This window comes from Tamandua tetradactyla, chromosome 6, assembly GCF_023851605.1.
Source record: "Tamandua tetradactyla isolate mTamTet1 chromosome 6, mTamTet1.pri, whole genome shotgun sequence".
Taxonomy (NCBI): domain Eukaryota; kingdom Metazoa; phylum Chordata; class Mammalia; order Pilosa; family Myrmecophagidae; genus Tamandua; species Tamandua tetradactyla.
Genome location: NC_135332.1, coordinates 50,480,025 through 50,505,293, shown reverse-complemented (window position 1 = coordinate 50,505,293; position 25,269 = coordinate 50,480,025). Strand labels below are relative to the sequence as shown.

At 44.0% G+C, this 25,269-nt stretch overlaps 1 long non-coding RNA gene across 1 annotated transcript; it reads left to right on the top strand.

Moving 5' to 3' along the window:
- Nucleotides 1-16,528: 16,528 nt before the first annotated feature.
- LOC143686015 (uncharacterized) lies at nt 16,529-24,413 on the top strand. Its single transcript, XR_013176857.1, has 3 exons — nt 16,529-16,628; nt 22,677-22,895; nt 24,215-24,413. It is a non-coding gene; the product is annotated as an uncharacterized LOC143686015 (long non-coding RNA).
- The last annotated feature ends 856 nt before the right edge of the window (nt 24,414-25,269 follow it).

Here is a 25,269-nt window from a genome sequence, read left to right as displayed (position 1 = left end):
AGACACACCGAGCCTGGACCCTTGAGGACAAGCTGGAACAGCGGCATCAGCCCTAAACTGTCTCTCTGGACGTCTTATGTAAGAAAAAGAAATTCACATGCATCAAAGCCTATGTTAAATGGCTGGTCTCTGCCCAGTCTCCTTGCTACAGCTGGATGCTCCTCCAGCTCCGACACTCCATCTTCTTATGATCCCTAAAATGGGCACCAGAATGGGGGGCCCTGAGGCCGTCTGAGGCTGCCATCTCCCAGGGGAGCGCTTGACACCAAGCCACCCAAAATGATGAAGAGGAAGGTGGTGTTAATAATAGCTGGCATCAGGTGGGCCACGGTGGCTCAGCAGGCAAGAATGTTTGCCTGTCATGCCAGAGGACCCGGGTTTGATTCCCGGTACCTGCCCATGTAAATAATTAATAATAATAATAATACCTGGCATCAAGCCCATGATCTTGGGGTTGGTTGCTATGAAACTTATTCCTGCAAGGGAGAAGCTGAGCCTACTTATAATGCCTAAGAATCAGCCCCAGAAAACCTCTTTTGTTGCTTAGATGTGGCTTCTCTCTCTAAGCCACTCAGCGGGTGAACTCACTGCCCTCTCCCTACATGGGACATGACTCCCAGGGATGTAAATCTTCCTGGCAGCATAGGAAAGGACTCCTGGAATGGGTATCAAGGGATTGAGAAATCCTTGTTGACCAAAAGGGGGAAGAGAAATGAAACAGACTAGTTACAGGATGGTACATCGGTGGCTCAGTGGCAGAGTTCTTACCTACCATGCCAGAGACCCGGGTGCAATTCCCGGTGCTTGCCCATGCCAAAAAAAAAAAAGTTACAGTGGCTGAGAGATTTCAGATAGAGCCAAGAAGTCATTCTGGAGGCTATTCTTATGCAGTATATAGATATCCCTATTCAGTTTTTGGTGAGTTAGAGTAGCTGGAGGGAAATGCCTGAAACTGTTGAACTGTAACCCAATAGCCTTGATTCTTTTTATTTGGGGGTTGCGGGGGGGCGGGGTGTGCATGGTCCGGAAATCGAGCCCGGGTCTCCTGCATGGAAGGCAAGCATTCTACCACTGAACCACCTGTGCACCCCAATAGCCTTGATGCTCGAAGATGATTTAATAACTTAGAGCTTTTAAGGTGTGTTCATGTAACTTTGAAAATCTTGTTACTGACACTCCCTTTATCCAATGACCAGACAGATGAGTAAGAAAAAAAAAAAAAAGACAAAAAATAAATGAACAATAGTGAGGATAGTGGGGATGGGATATTTTGGGTGTTCTTTTTTACTTTTATTCTCATTTTTTTTGGAATAATGAAAATGTTCAAAAATCAATGATAATGATGAATGCACAACTATATGATGATACTGTGAACCACTGATTGTACACTTTGGATAATTATGTGGTATGGGAATATATAATATATCTCAGTAAAAAAATAAAAATAATACCTGGCATCTACTGAGCACAGGCATTGTGACAAGGCCCTTGTGTGTATCATCTCATTTAATTGTCGCAAAGCCCCCCTTGAGGAAGGGGCTATTACTGTGCCATTTTATAGACAAGGAAAAAGAAGCCAAGAGTATTTAGTCAAGCTCTAGACAACCTGTCCGCATAAGGGACTATTCATTTGATATTATGGGCTGAACACCCCCCATGTTTTGTAGGTTGGATGGTTTTACAGGGTCAGGAAGAATAAAGGTTTGGCTCCTTTAAGAAAAAGTTCAAACTGGAGGGAAGGGCCCTGAGAGTGAGAGGGGCAGTGCCTGAATGGAGATGGGGGATAGTGTGTGGGGATGCAAAGGGATGGGGAGCTCTGGCATTCCTGGTCCCCACCCTGGGCCCCCGATTGAGATGACCAAGGTTTGAGGTCTTCTCCTGGCTGACATCGATTGCCCTGGACTCTGCTGGAAGAAACCACTAGAACCTGAAATCAGCCATTAGCACTGACTTTGAGTCTAGCTTGTGGGTGAGCTATAATTATGTCCATTATACCTGTCTTGCATGATTCACAAATGGCAGGTCTTACGTAGCAGCAATGTTCCTCTTAATTTTTTTTTTTTTAATTTGCACTTTCCGGTGACTCACCGGACTAGAGAGCATTGTCTCATTGACTCGAGAAGAAAGAGCCGAGAGAGAGAAAAAAGGAAAATGTCATCAGGTACATTGAAGACACATAAAATTGCCCAAATTATGTTTTGCTGATTCTGGGTCCACGTTCGTTGGGTTCAGAATCACCTTCTAATCTCTAAGCCTTTTGACTCCCGGGCAGATCCCCCACTTCTGAAGTCGAAGGCAGCCCTGTACCTCCATGAAGATTGTGATGCTGCAGAGCTCATGCTTTGGGGCAGAAGGATCTAAATTCCAATCCAAGCCCTGGCACTAATGCTTGCTGTGTGACCCTGAGCAATTTTGTTAACCTCTCTGTGCCTCAGTTTTCTCATCTGCAAATTGGGGAAAACAGTGCTTGCTCTGAAGGTTGATGGGAGGATTAAATGAAACTACATATATTAAACACTTGACTTATAGGAATAAGAATAACAGCAAATATTTCTCAGTGCTTACAATGCACTGAGCACTTTATACACAGTGTATTATTTAGTCTTCACAAAACCCTATGCAGTGAGCCCTATTATTAGCCTCAGTTTATAGATGAGGTTGTGATTTGGCTAGGGTCCCACAGCTAATGAGTGGCAGGGCTTGGGGGCCTGGAACTCAGGTCTGTCCAATTTCAAAGGCCCAGGATTGAGAAATACAATTACCCCTGTTTCAGTTTCCTAGAGCTGCTGTGACAAATACCATCCAATGGATTCGTTTAAACAACATGAATTTATTATCTCCCGGTTTTGGAGGCTAGAGGACTCTCATCACGGTACTGGCAGGGCTTGCTTTCTCCCTGCAGCTGATAGCGGTCTGGCGACAGGCAGCCTCCACAAGTAGCAGTGTCCTTGGCCTCCCTCTGCTACCCGGCTTCTCCTTATAAGGCCTCCCATCTTAATCTCCAGATTTAGTCTCCAGATTAAGACTCACCCTGATTCAATTTGGCCACACCTTAACTAACAAGTACATCTTCAAAAGGCCCTATTGAGTAGTGGCTTCCCATGCACAGGAATGCAGATTAAGATTCAGAACAAGTCTTTTGTGGGCTGCATGATTAAATCTCCAATCCCAACTGTATTTATTCCCATAGGAAATAGCCTTGTCCTTCCTGGTCCTTAAAGTGACCCTGCTTGCCTCTAGCCCCCCACTTCTCTATCTGCAGTAATGGCCAGCTCCTAAATTTTTGCCACATCCCCCTCCAGCTGATTCCACCACCCCAGGAGTTCTCTTCACTGCCTGAGTGTGGCATGTCACTCCCTGCCTTACACTATCAGTGGCTTTCCCTGCCTGACACACTTAGTGCCAGCTCTATATCCCAGTACTCCCTGCCTCTGCCATCTAGGGCAAGCCCTTCCCCTCTCGGGATCCCTTTTTCTGGGTTCCAGTTTCCTTGGCTGGTAAATAAACTCTTACCAGCCCCTTTCATGCTGCTTCTCTCACATGAAAAACAGATCAAAGTTTAGTGCTGCAGCCGAGAGCAGAGGGGCCTGGGTCTTGGCTGGGTCACCCCCCTCCCCATGTCCTGAGCTCCCTGAAGCACTGTGAAGACCCTTGAGGTTTTTCTGGGGCTGCATGTTTCTATCCTGAGACCTTCCCTGGGGTGTCCGGAGTCATGGGTGTGTGCTGGGTCTCTGGCCCCTGCTGGCTGGGCTGTCAGAAGGGCTGATGGTTCAGGTGCTCTCTCACCTCTCCGGACCTTCATGAGGCAGTTTGGAAGGAAGGACAGCAAGGGCTGCCAGTCCTTCGGAAAAGCCCAAGGTGTCAGCCGGTCAGCCAACAGCCTGCCCAAGCCCCAGCCTCTTAGCTGTCCCGTCGAGGCCAGGACTGTCCACACGCAGGGACTGCCACCTGCTCCTTCCTCCTGCTGCCAAAATAGACACACTTCATCTGGGCTGAGGGGAGGGAGGGGTTTCCTTGCAGGCTCACCTACAGCCTCTGCCACTTCCTGTTGACCACTGGCCCATGGGCTTTAAGGGGGGCTCCCTTCCCCCCCTTTCAAGAGGAAATCTGGAATGTCAGCTCCAAGAAGCCCAGCTAGGCTACTGCGGGCTCCTGACCTCAGACTGGAAGGAGAAAGAAGGGCAAGCCTGAGATGAAGCCAGAAGCTCCAGGACAAGCTGCTGCAAACCTTCTAAGAAGCAAGTTTTGCTGGGAGGCCCACAGCCAGGGCCCCAAGGAGGGGAGGACCCCGAGCGGTGGGTGCCTGGGGAAGACGTGTCTGCTTCTGGTTCGTAGGGGTTTGCTTGTTCAACAGACACAAAATACAACCTGAGGGGCGAGGCAACCCCCACACTGAGAACAGAGGGGCCTGGGCGGGGCCTGGAACTTCCTTCCATCCAGCAAGAATCGCCACGCCTGAAGCTGCTGCAGGTGCAGGGAATAAAGAGATGGCCTCTCTGTCCTCAAGGAGGGCTCAGTCCCAGTTGTGGAAACAGATACAATATCCCGGATTTGTGGTTAATTGAGGAATGTCAACTCACGGGAGTCTAAACAGGAAATGTTTTTATTTTTGCACATTGCTTTCCATTATGCAGTGTTGAATCCCCCTTTCCTGTCCTTTGACACGTTTTGGGTGGATTCCGTACCTTATGGCGTTGGCTCATGGTGGTCGCGCAGGCCCACCTCCTCTTTGGAGTGTGGAGGTGGCAGGTTCTTAGCCCCTGTTGTTGTCAGCTTTAGGCCTTAGCTCTGTCCTAGGACAATTGGTGACCTACGATTTGAGGACGCACAGGGGCTTGTGGGAGCAAAGTGGGCAACCTTTCCCACTCATATTCCCTCAGGGGTCAGAGCTTGGTTTCCATGATGTTCTTCCCTTCTGGAAGTTTCTTGAGAGCTCCGGGCACCTGCTCCAGGGTCACCGTGACTCTGCGCTCCCATTGCCCATCAGGGCCTAGCACATCAGTGGTGGGTGAATGAATGAACTCATGCCCATTGAGGACATCTTTTCTTTCTCTCAAGAGCCTGTGTGTGTGTCTTGCTTGATGGGGTGTCTTGGGATCCTGGAAGAATTGGGATTCTTTGGGGAAATTTCTAGGAAATGAGATGGCCCAGCCTGATCTAGCAGCTGGCAGGCAGTGAGCTGGCCTCTGCTCAGCCATGTGGGGGTCTTTTTCCTGGCCAGTCCCCTGCCTCATCTTCTTCCTGCTGGAGCTGGAGGCCCCATTCTCAGTGTCTGCTTCCACCTCCACGACAGTCCTCCAAAGCTCCCCCTCTGCACTCCCCTTGGAAACAAACTCTTCATCCACGCAGCTCCATTCCACTCCCTCCAAGGTTATGCTTGTGGGACTGTGTCCTTTCCGATGACATTCCAATCGCTGGTCTATTTATAACGATGACTCACCCACCATCTAAACTTCTGCAGGAAGAGTTTAGCTTCAGAACCAACTCCCCTGGAATGTAAAACAATTTGCGCTGTAAATTATCACCATTTCATTTCCATAAGTTTGCTCATCTTTGGCCTCTTGACCCTGTTGCCAGATCACTCAGTGAAATCCCCTCACCCCAGTGCCACCCTCCTCCCTTGTTTATCAAGAATCTTGCTGATCCTATAACCTGCACAGCTGAGCAAGTTCCTCTTCATCATTAACCTTGAGACCGAGACTTCCTTGCTCCACAGATGGAGAGGTCTCTGCTGGACGATTTCCCTTTGTTTTCCTATTGTTTGTTTGTGAATGAGCTCAAGTTGGGAGGGGATTAGGGAGTGGATGAATCTGGAAGAGAATCTAAGATCCCCCACCTTTGGCCTGAGGCTGCCTTCTCCAACCTTCCTTCTTGGGACTCAAACTGCCTCCCTGCACTAGTTCAGAGCAGCCTTTCATCATCTCATCAAACAGGATGAGATGTAGGGTTTACTGTAGGATCTACTCTCTCCTGTAGCAACTGGGCTTTAGGGACCCAAGGATGTGCAAGACATTTGCAGTCTAGCTGGGAAGATGAGACGTCTCCCTCATCCCACCATCTTCATCCACATTGACTGCCAACAAACTTGTTGCCTACTTCATAAAGAACAAATAGTACAGGGTTTCAGTAGGATCCCTTGGCTTCCTCTCCATATCCCCACCCATAAGCTTTCCACACCCCCATACCTATTGCCCTCTACCCCTTTCATCTCAGTGGTAGGACTGTCCCTCCTCGTCTCTATCCCAGGCTCTGGAATCCTTCCTCCAGCTCCACAATGGTTCATTGATTATTACCACTCAGTCCAGAATTCAGCCCCTTGCTGGCTCTTTCTCATCTGCTGCACCTCCTGCTCAAGCCTTGTCCAACCCAAGCTCTCCACACTCCTTACCCACCAACGTCTCCTGGAGCTAGCCCATGTCTGCATTCCCTCTCATCACTCCTCCAGCTCATTACAACCAGACTCTGCCCCCACCCCCACTTAATTTCACTCAAACTGTTCTAATCTTCTAATTGATACCTTCAGGGCAGACCTTTTAGCTCCCAGCTTCATTTGTCTTTTTTGTATCTTTCGACACCCTTGAGTCCTGTCCTCCCTGGCTTCAGAAACGCTACCCTCTCTTGGTTCTGAAACACCCCTAGACCTCTGTATTTTTCAGGCTTTCCATCTCTCTCACATCATTGCCACAGCCACCAACTGGTTGCCCTGCATTCAGGCTCTCCTCCTTCAACCCATTCTCTATTAACCAAATGATGTCCCTTCCCTGCTTTCATCCTTTCTCTGGCCTCCCACTTTGCTCACATATAAGCCCTTTCATGACAGTCCTTACCTGTCCTACTGCATCTCCTGCCACATCTTCACATGACCCTACCCCTCAAACCCTATTTTCTAGGCATCCTGAACTATTCAAAGTCTGAACTAATTTTCGTCTCTCACCCCACTTTATATTGATTGCACAGCACACTCTTACTGCCTTATTCCTTTGGCTAAGCCCTGCTCCTCAGTCAGGACCTGGCTAGGTTGTCGCCTCCACCTGGAAGGCTTCTCAGACTAGCCCTTACTCTCCAGTTGGGTTAGTGTCTTCTTGTTGCCCATGCTGCAGAAGGCTTACTGCTGCCATGAACACATGTCTGTGTACCTGCCTTCCTGTTTTAGTTTTCCAGGACTGTTATAACAAAGTACCACAGATACTTGGCTTAAACAACAGAAAGTTAATGTCTCATGATTCCAGAGGTGAGAAGTTCAAAATCAAGGTGTCGGCAAGGCCAGGTTTCCTCTGCAATCTGGTGATGGCTTGCTCGATACTCATGATGTTCCTTGGCTTGTGGCATAACACAATCTCTGCCTCCTTCATATGGCTCCCTCTCTGTCTCTCTGTATCTGTCTCTCTCCTATTGACTATGTCCAAATTTCTTCTGTGTATAAGGATACCAATCATATTGGATTAAGGGCCCACACTAATCCAGTTTGACCTCATCTTAACTAATCACATCTTCAAAAGAACCTATTTCCAAATAGGATCATAGTCATGGGAGCAGGGGTTGTGACTTGAACATAGCTTTTGGGGGGGCAACAATTCAACTCACAGCAATTCCACTGGCCTCAACTTCCACTGAGGACCAAGTCCACAGGAGCAGACTTCTGCTCCAGTCTGGGTCCATATTCCTTTATGTTCTCCTACAGAAATCCCTTTTGCTTTAGAGCATTTTGCTAAATTAGTAGCTACTTAGAACAATCTATTAATTCTAGTAATTTATCTGTAGACTCTTTGGGGATTATTTTTTACATTTGTAATTGACATATAATGAGTTTTGTTTTCACTTTTCCTTTCTTTATGCCTTTTATTTCTTTTTCACGCTGTCCTTCATTGGCTGTGCTCTCCACTGCCATGTTGAATATGAGTATTTATATTGAGCATCGTTATATTGCCCTGATCTTAAAGAGAATTCTTTCAGCACTTCAACATTATATATGATATTTCCTCTAATATGTTGAGTATGTCCTTGATAGATTAAGGAAGTTTCTTTCAGTTCCTTTTCTGCTAAATTGAAAAAACAAATTAATGATTGGCTGTTGAATATTATTGAACTCTTTTTCTGCATTTTGAGATGGTCAAAATATTTTTTTCTTCAATCTGTCACTGTGGTGAATTACATTGAATGATTTTGCAATAATAAGCCAAGGTTTCATTCCTAGAACCAATTTTGGTCATGATGTATTGTCTTTTTTATACACTCCATTCACTAGTATTTTGTTTAGTATTTTTGCATCTCTAGTCCAAAGTGAGAATGGCCTGAAATTTTCCTTTTTTGTGTGATTACAGATTATGCTAGCCTCATGGAATTAGTTGAGAGTGTTTCTTCTTTTCCTGTCCTTTGGAAGATTGGAATTATCTGTCCCTTGAATATTTGGTTGATTTACCTTGAATTGTGATAAGTTTGATTCATTCTCTTTTTCCTCTTTTCTATCTTTATGTTAATCTTGGTAGGTTGTAGTTTTCTTGTATTTTTGTCCATTTAATCTAAGTTTTAAATTTTACAGACATAAGTTTGTTTTTATTATCCTTTTGTTTTCCACTTTACCTATGTAATATCTAAAATGATGTCCTATTTTCATTTCTATTATTTTTTGTTTGTGCATCTATTTCTTGATTAATCCATGCATAGAGTAAATATCTATTGAAATGAAAACAGAGTTCTATTCCATTTATGATGGAATTGGTTTAATATCAGTGACCTTCCACCAAATGGCTTGGCAGATCCCTCTGGGAAAGAAGGGCATGGTCAGGGTTCAGTGTTAATCTTTGTGGCTGGCATGTTGGAGACTCAGCGGGGGCTATTGCCAGATCAACCATGGTGAATGGAACCCTGCTGCTGAGCCCAAGCATAACATCCATCCCTTCCACCATAGCCATTTTATTAAATAAGTATACCTTGAGTAAGGATCAGGGCGCTGGGGAGAAAAGCCAGCTGACATGCATAGAATGGGTCGTCCTCTCCACCTGCTTGTTGGAGCCCTCTTCTGCAAATAATCTCTGCATGGATGTGCTCATTTGGAGACGTCTGTCAAATCTGTTATCTCTTGGTCACCATTTATCCAATTTTATTCTTTCAAAGTCCTTGTCCATGTGGTCAAACAACTTCTACCTTCCAGTCCTGTTCAAATTTCTTAACTGGCAGCTGTAACCTAGAGCCATACTGGGAAAAGTAATTCTCTGACTTAAAAGGAAGTGACGGTGGTGCCAAGTTGACAATAGTCCATCCAGCACAATGGGATATATTTATGTGGTTTGTGGTCATTTCCACGTACAGATAACTCAGCCATCTCGGTTTGAGAATGGCTTCCAGAAATAATACTACTGCTCACTGTGTCAGTTCACCTGGGATTGTGGCTCAAAATTTAGTGTAGGGCTTAGGTTGTCCTATAGCATGTCTTACTATGTCCAGCAGTGGAGAAGTGTGGTTATTGAAGGAAAAATAAGGTTTTCTGGAGTTTTTAATGTGGGTGGGTATTTTTTCAAATTTTAAAAATGTATGATTTGTATTGCTTTCTTTCTCATTTTAAATGAATATTTACCTCTGTACCTAATTTTATATTTATAATTTTGTGTTCTTTTTCCTACAGCGGTCCTACCAAATTATTTAAACTTCAGAACTCACAAATCTATATTTGCCCTGATTCCACAGTATTTTTGTTGTTATTAATTTTAAGTGTTTTCTAATTTCTCTTAAAATTTTTCTTAGATTGCTTAGAAGTGTATTGACTATATATATACATTTTTCTAGTTATCTTTTGATTACTGGTTTCTAACCTAATTTCATGGGTAATAGAGTGTGCTCTGTTATACCAATAGGTGCAATACAGGTAACTATATGGCCTAGCATGCCGTCAGTTTTCATAAATACTCCATATATGCTTGAAAATATATGATCTTATTATATATTATAACTATATAATCTTCAACATGGGGACTCAAGGTTCTGCACGTCATTGATATCTACCTTGTTAATTGTGCTTTCACACCTCTATATCCTAACTCATATATATATGTGTGTGTGTAGGAGAAAGAGATTTATTACTTACTGAGAGAGTTGTGTTAAAATCTCCCATTATGATTGGTGGGTTCTGCCATTTCTCTATCTAGAGCTGTAAATTTTTGCTTTATACATTTTGAGCCTAGGCATTAGAAATGTGCAAGTTTAAAAATGTTTTATATGACTTGTGAATAAACCTTTCATCAATATACAGTGGCTCTTTTTACCTTTAGTAAAGCCTCTTGTCTGATGTTAATCGAGCTGAAAACCTTTGTTTTTTTTTTAATCGGTGCTTGTTTGGTAGTACTTTTTCCATTGTTGTGTTTCAGTCTTTCTGCATGTTTGTTTTCAGGTGTGTCTTTGGTAAGTGAGTGGAGTTGGATATTATATGTGCAGGTGTCTGTGTGCATGGGTCTTTGGGAACAGTGTGTAGATGTGTATATTTGTACGTGGGTGTGTGTGTGTGTGTGTGTGTCAATCCATTCTGACAATCTTTGTCTTAGCTGGAAAGTTTAGTCTATGCACATGTTCTACTAGCTGCCGGAATGCAATGTACCAGAAACGGAATGGCTTTTAAAAGGGGAATTTAATAAGTTACTAGTTTACAGTTCTAAGGCCAAGAAAATGCCTCATTTAAAGCAAGTCTATAGAAATGTCCAATCTAAAGCATCCAGGGAGAGATACCTTGGTTCAAGAAGGCCGATGACATTCAGCATTTCTCTCCCAGCTGGAAGGACACATGGTGAACATGGCTGTGTCTACTGGCTTTCTCTCCAGGACTTTTTGCTTCATGAAGCTCCCTGGAAGGTGTTTTCCTTCTTCATCTCCAAAAGTTGTTGGTTGGTGGACTCTGTACTTCGTGGTTTTGCAGCGTCCTGTCATGACTTTCTCATCATTCTCAAAAGGCATTCTCTCCAAAAATGTCTCCTCTTTTATAGGATCCCAAGAAACTAATCAAGACCCAGGTAGAATGGATGGAGACATGTCTCCATCTAATCAAGTTTAATACCCACAACTCATTGAGCCACATCTCCTTGGAGATAACCTAATCAAGTTCCCAACCTATAGTACCGAATAGGGATTAGAAGAAACTGTTGCTCCCACAAGATGGGACTAGAATTAAACCAGGGCTTTTCTAGGGCACAGTACACTTTTTATGAATACTCGTATTTTTAATGTCTTTCTGTCACCTGTTTGTTCCTTTTTTTCCCTGTTTCTTCCCTACTCCCTTATCTTTCTTGCTTTTTTTTTTAACTGAATGAGTTTTTTAAAAATTCCATTTCCTCTGTACTTGTTCTAAGCTACAAACTCCATGTTTATTTTTAGTAGTTATTCTATTTAAATATGCATATTCAATTTAACAAAGTCTAAAATTAATCAATACATTTGCTCTCTTTCTGAACAATGCAAGGACTTCATAATGTTTAGTTCTGATAATTTCCTCTCAATTTATATGCTTTTGTTGTCCAGCATTTTATTTTCACCCTGCTTTCTCCCTACAAATTAGATTTTACTAATACTGTTTTGGAAACTCAAATATTTGCTTAGATTTTTACCCACACATTTACTCAATATCTTTGCTCACCATTCCTTTTTTATGCAACTCAGACCTTCCATCTGTGATAATTTTTCTTTTTCCTGAAGTATGTTCTTTAGACTTTCCCTTGGCAAGGTTCTTTTGGTGATAACTCAGTTTTGTTTACTTAAGAGTGTTTTTACTGGGGGAAGGGAATTGTTTGTAAAAATAAAAGAAATGTTTTTATTTAGCCTTCATTTTTGAAAAGTTGCTTGACTGACTAGTGAATTCGAGGGAACTCTCTCAGCAAACTGAAGATATTATTCCATTGCTTTCTGGTGCTCACAGCGACTGTTAAAAAGTGATTACCAGATTAATTACAATTTATTTATCTTTTTTCTCTGGTTCTAAGATCTTCTCTTTTTGGTTTTCTGTCATTTTACTATGATGTTTATAATTGTAGGTTTCTTTTACTATATCTTGTCTGTCATTTGATGGGATTTCTGGATCTCAGATTTGAGACTTTTCAAACATTCTGGAAAACTCTTGGTTATTTTGTTTTTGACTGTTTCCTCCTCCCCATTTTTACTGTCTCCTAGAATTTGGACATCTGTTTGACCTCATTTTATCCTTCATGCTTCTTAGCCTCTTTTTTATATTTTCCAACTCTTGGTGTCTTCTGATTAGTTTATTTGGATCTATCTTTTAGTTCATTAATTCTCTCTAATCCTTCCATTGAGTTTTTAATTTCAAATGAATATATATTATGTCATTTCTAATAGTTCTGTTGTTTTTCTATTAAATTGGCTTATTCATTCTATTATTCCCTTAATAAATTCCCAACCTTCTCTTTCATTTCTTTAAACATATTGAAAGTTGAACTCAAAGACAAGATACTTCATAAGAGTCTGGCTGAAGAGCAGAATAAAAATAGAATTATAAAAAGTAGAAATAGCCTAATATACCTCTAAGATACCATCAAGTGTACCAATAAACATATTGAAGGTAGTTTTTTAATATACTGAGACTGGTAATCTAATTTATGGTGCCTTTGAAGGTCTGTTTCTATTTCCTATTATTTCTATTGGTTCTCAACCAAGGTGCCTTTTCCTTCTTGTGTATTTTATACTTTTAAACTGAGACACATAATTTTTTCTTGAAACTTTTTTTTTATGTATTGGTTGAAGGTTAAGTCTTCCAGAGAATATTTAGAGCTTATATTATGTTATATTATATTAATTATATTCTCTATATCAGAAGTGAGAGACCACAAATTCAACATGTAAACCAGTATGAGGATTGCTTATAGTTAAAAGAAATTTCAGGGGAGATTCTCAGAACCGAGGTTTCTTTATATATTCTTTCTGTGGCAGAATTTACTTCTCATTCACCATTATGCTAAGAGCAAAGCTTTTGGGGGACCAATTCTTTTTTGAAAGTATCCTATTAGATTCCTCACCTTAAAGATGAAGCTCAAGCTTTCTAGGGTTTGGTCAAACTTTCAGAGTGAGAGCTGACTTTGATGCTTGTTAATTAATTTAAACATTCAACAAATATTTATCAAGTATCTTCTACATTCTGGAAACAGTTTTGTGTGTTTGCAATGCATCAGTATACAAAATAGACAAATGTTCCAGCCTTTGTGGAGCTTACATTCTACTGGGGCATAGCCTAAGTAAGAAAACTTAGTAACGCTAAGTTTATAACACTGTAATATAGCAGTGTCCAGTTTAAAAATATTATGTACCCCCAGAAAAATAATTTTTAAATTCTGGTCCTATCTTATGGGGCAGTCATTTCTTTTAATCCTGATTCAATATTGTAGGTTAAACTTTTGATTAGATTGTCTCCACAGAGATGTGGTATGCCCAATTGTGGGTATGTACTTTTGATTAGATGGAGATGTTACTGTACCCATTCCAGGTAGGTCTAGATTATTTACTGGAGTCCTTTAAAAGAGGAAACATTTTGGAGAGAGCTGAGAGCAGAGCTGACATAGATGCTGACACTTGGAGAACAGAGACATGGGTGTTTGGAGATGCTTGGAACCCAGCAGACGTTGCCATGTGGCTTCCCATGAGATATTAATTAAGCCAGAACCTAGAGAGAGCCAAGGGAAGCAAAAAAATTAAAGCCAGCCCCAGAGAAGCAAAATGAGGAACCCTCACAGGAATAGAGGCTAAAAGCAATGGAGCCCAGGAGCAAGGGACCAGCAGATACCAGGCATTCAAAAAAGCCATCAGCCTTTCTTGAGTGAAGGTGACCTCTTGTTGGTGCCTTAATTTGGACACTTTCACTTCCTTAGAACTGTAAACTTGTAACTTATTAAATTCCCTTTTAAAAAACTGTACCATTTCTGGCATATTGCATTCTGGCAGCTTAACAAACTAACAAAACCAGCAATTCTCAAACATTTTGGTCTCAGATGCTTTTATGTTCTTAAAATTATTGAGAGCTTTTGATTATGTGGGCTGTATCTATCAATATATACTGTATTAGAAAATTTTAAATATTTATTTATTTATTCATTAAAAGCCATTAAAAATAATTCATTAAAATTTAAAAACCCACTACACATTAACATAAATAATATATTTTATGGAAAATAATTACATTCCCCAACTCTTCCTCCAAAATGAGGAAACTGTCATTGTTCTACATTTTTGCAAATCTCTTTAATGTCTAGCTTAATAGAAGGTAGCTGAATTCTTATATATGCTTCTGAATTCACTCTGTTGGAATATATTCTTTTTGTTGAAGTATACGAAGAAAGTCCAGCTTCACAGAGATATGTAATTGGAAATGGGTGGAATATTTTAACAACTTTTTCAAATAATTGTGTGTATTCTTCTTTGATAATAATACCACGGTGGACAAATGTTAATTTCTTAAAGATGAGGTGAGATGTGAAATCTGAAACTATGTCAATGAACTTTTTGTATTCTTAAATCCATTGGATTGTCTTGCACTTTGGATGGATCTTTTACCCAGGCATGATTTTGTAACATCAGGCATCAGTCATTTGGAAAGTACTGGCTCACTGAGTTATGTAAATATTCCACTGATCATACATTTCATTAAGTAATTTCAGAGAATTTATTTCATTAATAGCACCACTGATCTCATCAGAAAAGTCTTTAAGTATTGGGAAAGATATTAAGCTTTGGTGGCCAAAACAAGTTTTACAAAATTCTAATTTTCCCTTAAAAGCTCAAATACTATCATTGGCTACAAATACTGTCAGTTGTTTCCCTTGAAGTGACAGTCTAATTTTGTTTTACAATATTTTTTGAGAAAATGTCCGCCAAATACCCAAATCTGAATAACCATAATTGTCAGTCTTCCAAATAAAAATGGCATTCCATGAAAAAAGTGACTAATTTGATACCAGAGAATCCAGGTAAAAAACCAAATCCAGCCATGTGAATTTGTTTAGGGCAAAGGCAAAAGTATAATTCTGTAAGTGAGATATTAACTCAGTCTTCATGTTTGCACCTTAATGTTTAATTTGACAAGCTATTGTATTATTGGAAATTGTCCGTGCCATGATTTCTTTCACTGACTTTTCATCCAGCAGACATTTGACAATACCAAATGCATGAGACTCTATTACTCTTTTAGCTTTTGAACGTACTTCTCCAGTCAATACTATACAATAACTTACCCCAGAAGGTGTTTCAGTATTTCTTTTTATTTTAGTTTGAAAATCTGTAACAATTTTTGACTTTTAAAAAGCTTGACACATCTCTGCTTAAAATAGTTTCTTTTCCTTTAACCTTTTAATGACTAGTCTCAAAATGGCACTGCAACTTATAACACCATAACAGTGTTCACAAATGCCCTGTTGCTTAAGAAGCAATAAAGTAAATTATTGACAGAGTTAACTTCTAGTTCACCAATTATCTCTTCGGCTGCATTTAATCTGCTATTTACCTCATTCATTAGGTTTTTAAGTGCAGTGGTTTTCTATATTTTTCTAATAGTTCGATTTATGCTTGTTCTTTTTTAGTGGTATCTTCCTTTTTCTTCTTTTATGTTGGTAACTATTTAAGACATACTTATTTTGTAGTCTATCTGCTGTTTGTTCTCATCGTTGAAATCTTGGGTGGGGGGGTTAAACCTTGAGCCTCTTGGCATTCCCTCAGCACAGGATCTGGCACCCAGAAGACACTCAAGAAATGTTTGTGGAATGAATTTGGAGAATAAATGTTATAGATGAGGAATCGAAGACCAGGGTAGTGAAGTGACTTAAGTCTCTGCAAGTTCAGTGCTGGTGAAGGTGATTTCTAGCTGATACCATTCATTCGCTTAAACCTGTTCCTGTAGTCATATGAAATTTTTTTTTCTCTGGGTTTCTGGATCTTTTTTTATTGAAGACTATGATCCTATCTTCCCATCCCCTTCCCCAGATAAATACCTGAGACCACTATCTTATACCAACGAGCTAAAAGTCCAAAGATCCCAGAGGGCTTCTTGGTGGTGGTGGCTGAGATTGTGGGGAGAGGAAGAGAGGAGGCTGGACAGGCGGGGTGGCCAGCAAGGAAAACAAAAATGCCCCATATGTTCCCAGATCTTCTCAACTGTGGCTTACTGTGCCATTATTGGCTTCCATTCCTTTTTTTGTGGGGGAGAGGGTAAGTTTGAACTCTTGGTAGGAGGCTAGTTACTTTAGCTAAAAATGACTTGCTTGATTTATTCCCCTTAGTGTCAAAGAACAACAAATTTCTGTGCTAACTTGGGCCCTTCCAGCTGTCTGGGAGCTGCACTCACCCTGGGCAACATGGGGGTGGCGGTGGAGGAAGCCCTGACCTGGGAGTCAGGAGTTCTCAACTCTGACCCAGTACTGACACATGGGACCTTGGGCAACCCACTTACCCTCTCTGGACTCAGTTTCACCATTTGTCATTTGAAAAGATGAATTCTAAGGGCCTATCCAGCTGTGACATCATGTGGTTCTAAAGTCAACATAGTGCTGTAAAGGGCCTGAGGGCGCGATGCTGGTCTCTACACCAGAGGCGCCCTCTGCCCAGGCCTGAGGACCCAGGGAGAGGGTGAATGAGGAAAAGGAGCAAGCAGCAAGGTTAATATCATCATGGGGTCCTATCTGCTAGCATGTAGGTGACATCTTGTGGAGACCTCAAATAAGACTGAGGTTCTGTATGTAGGAAGGACAAACTGGAGACATGAATTTATAGCCATCCCCCAAATAAGAGAAATAGCTAAGTCATTCTGTGCATTTCACAGAATGTTATGTGGCCATTACAAATGACATTTTCCAAGATTTTCTGATAACACAGCAAACTGCTTCAGCTGTAATGGTAAGTGACAAAAGCAGGATACAAAATTGTAGATATAGAATAAATGAAACTGGGTAATAACATAGCAAAGAAGGCTGGAGGTGGAACAATGGGTGCATTTTCCCTCTCTTGGGTGGTAGCATTGTTCGGCTCACTGCATTTTCTATTCCTATACTAAAAATGTATCACTTGTATAATGGCAAATAAGCTGTATTAAAATAATATTTTAAAGAATCTTCCATTTTGTGCTGCAGGGAGACAGGCATGCTGATTGACTCCCAAGGCCCTGTCTGGACCTCCCAGGGAAGCCCATGGGCTGGAAGGTGTCCAAGGAAGGATATTGGTGAAGTTGTGAGAGTTGCACAGCTGACCCTTCTAAGCAGCAGCTGCTCAAACAGGCTGTGTAGCTTAAAAACAAATAGGAATGAGGGCCATGGTCATGTCCTCAAAAGGTCACAGGGAAAAGGAATTGGACACTTCCTGAGGGAATCCATAGGGCAGAAGTAGCACTGCTTGGGAAAGCCCCCAGCTTGCAGGGACCCACCATTTTTTTTTTTTTTTTTTTTTTTTTTTTGCATGGGCAGGCACTGGGAATCGCAGGGGACCCAACTTTTGAATCAATAGATGGAAGCATGGCCAACCTTGTGAACCTTCCAGACTCACAGCCAGCTGCCTCTAGAGGTGGTGAACCCCTCATCCTTGGGAGGATTTGACCAAGGCTGCTGGCCACGGTCAGGAACCTTGCAGGGAACTTCCCTGCAAGTACTGTGAGATTGGAGTAGAGGAGCTCAAAGTTTCCCTTTCGGATGTTGAGAAGGAAAGAGTTGGTCAGAAGAGGGACCTTGAAAATCAAATAGCTGGGTTCAAGCCCTAGACCTACCACTTACTAAATGTGCAATCTTGGATAAGCTGTTGAACCTCTCTGGGCCTCAGTTTTCTCAACTGCAAAATGGGGGTGATAGCAGAGTGACTGTGAAAAATAAATGAGATGGTGTATAAATGGCTTGGCATAAGACCTAGGATACGATGAGAGCTCAGTAAATGGGGTTGGTGGCAGTGGGGTTAGTTTTCAAGGCACCAGAGTTGCTGGGCTCCTGCAAATCATGCAGCTCCCCAGTCACTTACTTCCTCACGCGTTGTCCATGTCACATTTGGAATTTAAGCATCTGTTGGTCAAAAGTCATGTTCTGTATTTGGCTGAACTAATTTTATCCCAGATTATTTCTGACAGAGTCAACATTCTTCCCCCTCTCTGCCTCTGAATCCCCTCAAAGGTTTGCATTCTCCAGGCAGGCCGCTCTCTTTGCTTGGTTTCCTTGGCCTCCCTCCGTGTCTTGGTGCCCAGAATGTAATAACGAACCCGGTTTCCCAGCCAGGAGCTGGGTGCCCAGGAATTCCGGCCTGCTCGGCAGGGTTTGCTTGCCAGCCCATCTGCTTCTAATCAGTGCAGGGCAGCGCATTCTTTCTGACGCTGCGTGCAGGCCGGGAGCCTGGGGACTGTGCTAATTGATTGCTAAATGGATCTTGTCATTTCCAAAAGAGGCCTCCAGACCTGCCCTTTGCTCTGCCTCTGCTCCCCCAGGGCTGAAGAGCTGACGAATGAACTCGTGCACCACCTTTAGAGAGATGAGAAGGACTGGCTGGCCCTTCAATTGTGGGAATTCACCAGGAGCCTTAGGAGAGCTCCCGTTCGGTGTAAAGAGATCATGGCACTGAAGCACGTCCATGCACGTGGTCACAGAGCTTCCCAGCAGCTCTGCAGCCTGGGTATGACCCCATTGGACAGGTGAGGAAATCAAGGTTCACACAGAGGTGGTGGCAGGGACGAGACTTTGACCCCTACTCATACTGGGTCTAGTTTCTGTCCCCATAGTCAGACCGTCGGCGGTCACTGACCAGGGCATGTTGAGGTTGCTAGGGAGAAAGGAGGCTGCCCAGGGTCTGCTAACCCGGCATGCCTGGGGGTCTGGCTGCCCTGGCATGATGACAGCAGAGGGTGGGGAAGATGCTGCTCAAGTTCAGGGGCGAAGGGCAGCACCCCAGAGGACAGCCTTCCTGCTCTGGCAGAAAACCCCCTCCTGACCCACTGCCCTTTCTCCAAGAGTTTGCCGGGCACTTAGGGCAATTTTGAGTCCGTGTTTCCTCATCTGTCTCCGTGGCTTGAAGGCAGGGATTAGTATCCTTCTGACTCTGAATCTCCTCCTAGAACGGGAAGAGCAGGTGGTCCATACGTAAATGCCCAGCGAATGAAGGAATGAGTGATCAGATGCCTCGCTGTGTACTTTTCTCTCTGATTTCATTCTCTTTGGTCCCTTGGCAGAGTAGATCAGCAAGGAAGGGATGAAAAGCCCCTCTCGGCAGAGTGGTTTAGCACTGTGATGCCTCGGCACCTGACAAAGTCTCTGAGCCTCAGTTTCCACAGCTGTCAAATGAGGATGATCCAATGTGCATCCCTCCCAACCAAGCTGGGCAGAGGCCAGTTGAGGTGATGGAAGTTTGAGCAGGACTTATGTGAGGGGTTGTGTGTGTGTCTATGTGTTGTTTGTTTTCATCTTTGATGGATTCTGAGCTCCACTTTCTTCTGGGATCTTCTTCGTTGGTCTACCCTGCAAAAGGGCTTACTGTAGAATCAGGGGTGCAAAGTTCCTTCAGCCCGTAAGATGATATGGCAGCACTCAGAGTAACTCCTGGTCCTGAGTGGTCCAGATGAGTCCTTAGCCTCTGTGTCCCCGATCCGGGGCTCCCTGCCACTGGCTCCTCCCCTCTGCTCTCTGCTCACGCTGTTCCCTAGACTTTGCATAAGAAACCACAGATAATAAGGTTTAGGAGAGATCAGCTCCAGGATCTCCTCCTTCCTGGCTGTGTGACTTAAATTATTTAACCTCTCTGACCTTACCATGTGTGAGTTGGGAATAATAACACCTTGCAGAATTGTTGAGAAGAATTACTGAAATAATGTAAAAAACACCACCAAAATGGCAGTGGGTGGCATGTGCTAAATGCACCATAAATGGTGGCTATTCCTGCTGTGCTAGAGAGAACCCCCACTCCCTGTCTCCTTTTCCTCAGCCGCTCGGACCTCTGCCAACTGATCGCCCCATCCTGCTCTTGCAGAGGCCTCCCGTGCCTCTCGCTTGCAAAACCCAAAGGCCATTTCATTCTTGCTCTCCATGGCTGACCTGCAGCCTTTGACCTACTGCTTCCTAAAACCCTCCCTTCCCTTAATTTCCAGGCTACATCACCCCCTTGGTTCTTCTTCTACTTCGCTGACCATTTCTACTCTGTCTCTTTCATGCATTCTTCCTTTTTGGCCACAGTCCTAAAGGCTGCAGTTCCCCAGAGTCCTGCCTGTGCTTGTTTTTCAGTCTGCAGGCTCCAGGGCTGTAGGCATGGGAAACACAGTCTCTGCCCCCAAGAGCTAGCAGCCTGGCGATCCTTCTACTAACTGCTCTCTATTGAAGACGGATGCTGACCACACACTGCTCTTAGTGCTTCTCATGTATTATCCCACTGGGCACTCAGGACCAGTCAGATCAGTTAGGGCTCAAACCCTAGCCCCACTGCATCAGACCCTGGGGTAACAGCAGCAGACATTTCCTGGCTTGTGAGCAGCGCCAAGCCTGGCTCTCCGTGACTGGGCCTGAGGGTGATGTGGGGGCGAGCCTGCTCATCAGGCTTGAGTGCCCCAAGCTCTGGGGCAGGCAGGCACAGAAAGAAGGAGCCAGGACTCAGTTACCACACTAGCTTCTGATCTCTTGTTTTTGCTGCTGTGTGACTATAGGCAAATCACTTCACTTCTCTCCGCAAGGCCCAGCGAGTAAGAGTACTTGGTAAACGTTAGGAAGGTTGGCAAATCATTGCCATTATTAAAGCACTTTAGGCATGTTCTCCAGTTGGATGCTGGCAGAGAGGTGGCTTGCCCGAGGTTCTAGGAGCTAACCAGGAAATCGGACCAGATTTTCTGACTTTAGTCAAGAAATCATCCTCTCTGTTCTACAAAGTTGGGGATGTATGTCCTCATGCCAGCCTTTTTACATTTTCTGGTAGGGGGCAGTCCTAGTTCAGGCTGCTCCCTGTCCCTGGGACCCACAAATACATCCTGTGCTTAGGACCAGGTGTGTCAGCCTGGGGAGATAAAACACAAACCCCTGCTAGACACGGGGACTGCGGGTTCACGCCTTACCCTGTTGTCTTGAGCGTATGTGAACCTTCACCGGAGACGATCTGACTCTGGCGGGCTGCGTTAGGACATCCAGCTCACACCCTGGTGGTATATCTGTCCCTGGTGAGCAGGAAGTGGGGTTCCTCCACTGAGCAGCCCATGAATACTGCTCGGTGGAGAGGGCTGCACTAGAACATCTCCCTGCATGAGCCACAAGACCCACTGATGGTGGGAAACCGATGCCCACTAGTGAAGCTGGCCTTGCTCGGCCCCTCCTCGATGTGAGTAATGTCTTTCCACCAGGTGTGTGAGTCACACTTCTGCTGACGCCGCAACACCTGCATCTGGAGTGGGCTGACATCTCTTTAGGTGTCTCTCCTTCTGACGGACACATTTGCTATCTCTTTTGCTTTTCCCAGTAATCCTGGTGACTGTAGAATCATGTCTAATCAATGAATGAGAAAACAGAGACTCCGAAAGGTTAAGTGATACGTCCAGGGCCCACAGCAAGCAACGGTTGCCCTAAGTTCTGTCCCCTGAACTTGAGCGGTTCCTGCTACAGGACACATTCACCAGCCGCCACCTGGACACTGGTTTGATTTCCTGAGTGCACCGAATGCACCTGCCTCCCAGAAGCAGGGTCAACCTTTAGGCATTCCTCTTTCGTCTTATGCAATAAATATCTTTAACAAATTAATGTTTTGTGGCAAACTGTTTCCCAGAACTTGATCATCCGTAGGAGAATTGGAAAGAAAAAAAAAGGAATTTTGGAATCAGAGAGGAATGTCAGGATAAGGAAACTGGACTGTGGGGTAGTTTGGGGGCTTCTCAGAGCCCCAGACCACCACCCCCCAACCATAAAATCTTGTCGGGTACCATTTATTGAGCATGTCCCCTATGCTGTATGACTTTGTGTATGTGGTCTGCACATTTAATGCCGACATGGGCCCTACATGGCCCAAGTTATGGATGAAGAAACTGAAGCCCAAGGGCACAGAGCTATTGTGAGCAGGGGAGCTGGGATTTGAACCCGGGGAGTCAGGCTCCTCAACCTCTGCACTTCAGTGGCACATGATAGTGGGGGGTGGGGGTGGGGCAGGGAGTGAACAGAGGGTTTCTGAGGTGCCCTCTTTGATCGGCTGGGGCTTCTCTCTCTCATTCCAGCTAGGCTTGCAGAGTTCTGGAAGCTTCCTTCCCTCTCTGCTCGGCAGTGCTGCCGGAGGTGCCACATTCGTGGGGACTCCACCGGGCTTCGACCCAAGCTCCCCTGCGGCAGCCCAGGGCAGAGGTGGCCAGGAGCTCCTGTCTGCATTTCAAAGATTTATTCTGCTTTCTGAATCGTCTCTCCTTTTGCCTTGTGCTGTTTGTTGAAATAGTTCAGAGGATACTGTTGAAGATGAAAACAAAAGCCAATAGAAGACTATTTATGGGTGCTGGTGGACTTGCTGCCACCTACTCATGCTTGAAACTGGTTCTGTTGGGTCCCAACAGACCCAACAGGATGGGTGGGAGAAGAGGCACCCGGGTCTGGGCTAAGCCCTCGGGTTATCCTCCCTGCTTCCCAAGGATACAAACGAATCATTTACCACCGAGGCCGTGGCCACCCGCCCTCTCAGGACCCCCGGTGCTCTGAAGTTAGCATAAACCCCTCCTCGTTTCTGTCATGCAGATGACTCTTCCCCTGCTTCCTACGGAGATGCAAGGTTTTCCTGTATTATCCTCATCTCCTTGGTTACTTCTGTCACAAGCTGTGAAAAAGGGATCCACGGGGTGTCCCCAACAGCTCTCTTTCCCGAGACTCTCAACTGCTGGCTTCTCCAAGACACTGCACTTGCGATGACTTTCCTTCAGAACATGCCACAGGAATTCCTGGCTGGGCACAGGCAAGGTTCGCAGCTCAGACGGGCGGCCCGGGCCAGAACTCAGACTCCCCCGATGGTCGGGGCGGAGGCCGGAGCCGGGTCAGTGCGGCCTGCCGGGGGTCCGAGGAGGGGCACGGAGCCGGGGAGGCGGGGCGCGCAGCTGCTGTCGCCGAGTCCCCGGGGTCAGCCTGGCCGCGGCGGGGATGCTGCCTCGGGGACAGGCAGGAGCGCGTGGCCGGGCGCAGCGAGCTGTGCTGCCCATCCCAAGGCAGGTGACCCCGGGGGTGCTTGGATCAGATGCAGGGCTTCCAGGTGAAGGAAGGGCAGAGACAGCTTCACCCTGATGTGGCCACAGTGCTGCTTTCAGTTCCAGTGTATCTTTAAAATGAAATTAAAGCTTGAATTTAGTTTCAGGAATAAGAATTATATTCACGAGGTTTGAATATAAACAGAAAGTATATGAATAGGTGAACAGTGAGAAGTTGTCTCTTTCCTCCCCCCTCCTCTGCCTCTCATGCAGCCCCCTGCATCATTGTTCTTAGTTTCTTGACTAGCCTCCAGAACTTTTAAGCTTATATAAGGCAATATAAATAAATGGGCTTTCCCCTCCCACCCCCTCTATACACTGACAGTTCTATACTGTACAGGTTGTTCGGCGACTTCCTTCCTTATTCCTTTTCACACTGGGCCACAGATTTTGATAACATTATCATCCACAGCATCAACTAACATTTAGCATGTGAGACGGGATCTGTAATAAGCCCCTTCTTTGCAGTAGCTTAATCCCATAGCAACCTTACACTGTTGATACTTTTTTTTTTCTTTGCTTGGGCAGGCGTGTAGATACTATTTTTGTCCCTATTTTGTAGTAAGCTGAGGTGAGGAGAAGGTAGATTTGCCTGAGGTTTCACACCAGGTGAGTGGCAGAACCAGGTTTGGACCCAGGTGATGGATTTCAGAGCACACACCCTCAACTACCACCTACTGCCCTGACCGGGACCAGCCCACCCCTGGGGGGCAGGTCTGTCCCTAATGTTAGTGGCCCCCAGAGCAAGAGTGCAATAGAGACCCACAAGCCATATGCTGAAATAGAACAGCGTTAGCATAGCAGGCCTGGGAGCTGCTCCCTAGGAAGGCCGGCCTGCAAGGTTGGCTTTTGGTGCCCGGGAAGTTGGGTTGCAGGAGGGTTCCCACCACAGCTCGCTGACAGCAGCTCACGGTGCCTAAACTATCTGTGCAAACAACATGGTTTATGCTGCCCACCTGCTTTCCTTCCGGAAATCTGGAAGTTTGGTAGGGGTAGGCAGAGGGGACTCACCTGACCAGCCCCCAATCAAAACCTTAGGTGCTGAGTCTGCATCTCCAGTGAGCTTTCCTGGGGGACAACATGTCACACGTGTTGTCACGAGTCATTGAAGAATTAAGCAGGTCCTGTGTGACTCAGCTGGGAGAGGACTCTTGGAAGCTTGCACCTAGATTCCTTCTGACTTTGCCCAAATGCACCTTTCCCTTGGCTGATTTTGTTTATATTCTTTCCTTGTAATAAAGCATAGCTGTTAGTTTGACTGTTTGCTGAGTCCTGTGAATCCTGCTGGAGAATTTTCTAATCTGGTGTCGTCTTGGGGACCCCTGACTCAGTTATAAATCAATAACTTGTTATTTATAAGCTACTTATAAATAATGTAATTTGTTAACTAAATCACGTTTACAAACTGCCATATAAAATAGGATCTATCCTCCCATAATCCAAACATATCTCCATAACAGTGAGTTCAAAATATAATTGACAAAATTAACAATGACCAGAAGGTTAACAAACTATTTTAGGGGACTAAATGTAAATACCCTGTCGTTAGGCCAGTGATATTTAGATGAGTAAGGAAATAAAAAAAATACCTAATTCACTAAGCTATGTATCTATTCACGCAATTTAATTTTCTTGCCTTATTTTTAGTAAAATCACTAATCATAGTGATAAAGATTTTCACGTAATTTTTCACATAAAATTGCACTGTATTGACAGTACTGATCTTCTTTTTAAAAATTGCGTTCAAAATTTAAATATATTGTCATCAAGTACGTAAATTAAAATTAATGTAAACTATTTAAATTTTTTGTTTTAAAAAAGTTCTATTCTTCTAAGTCAGAGGTCGGCAAACTAAGGCCTGAGAGATGGAAGCTTTCCCCTAGGAAAATTTTATTGCAACACAGCCACACTTACTCATTTATGTATGTGGCTCTTTTGCTAGAACAGCAGAATTAAGTAGTTATGACAGAGACCGTATGGTCTGCAAAGCCAAAAATATTTATTCTCTGGCGTTTAGAGAAAAGTATGCCAATACTTGTTCTAAATCATTCAAAATTATCTATTAAAATTAAGGACAAAAATACAAATTATAA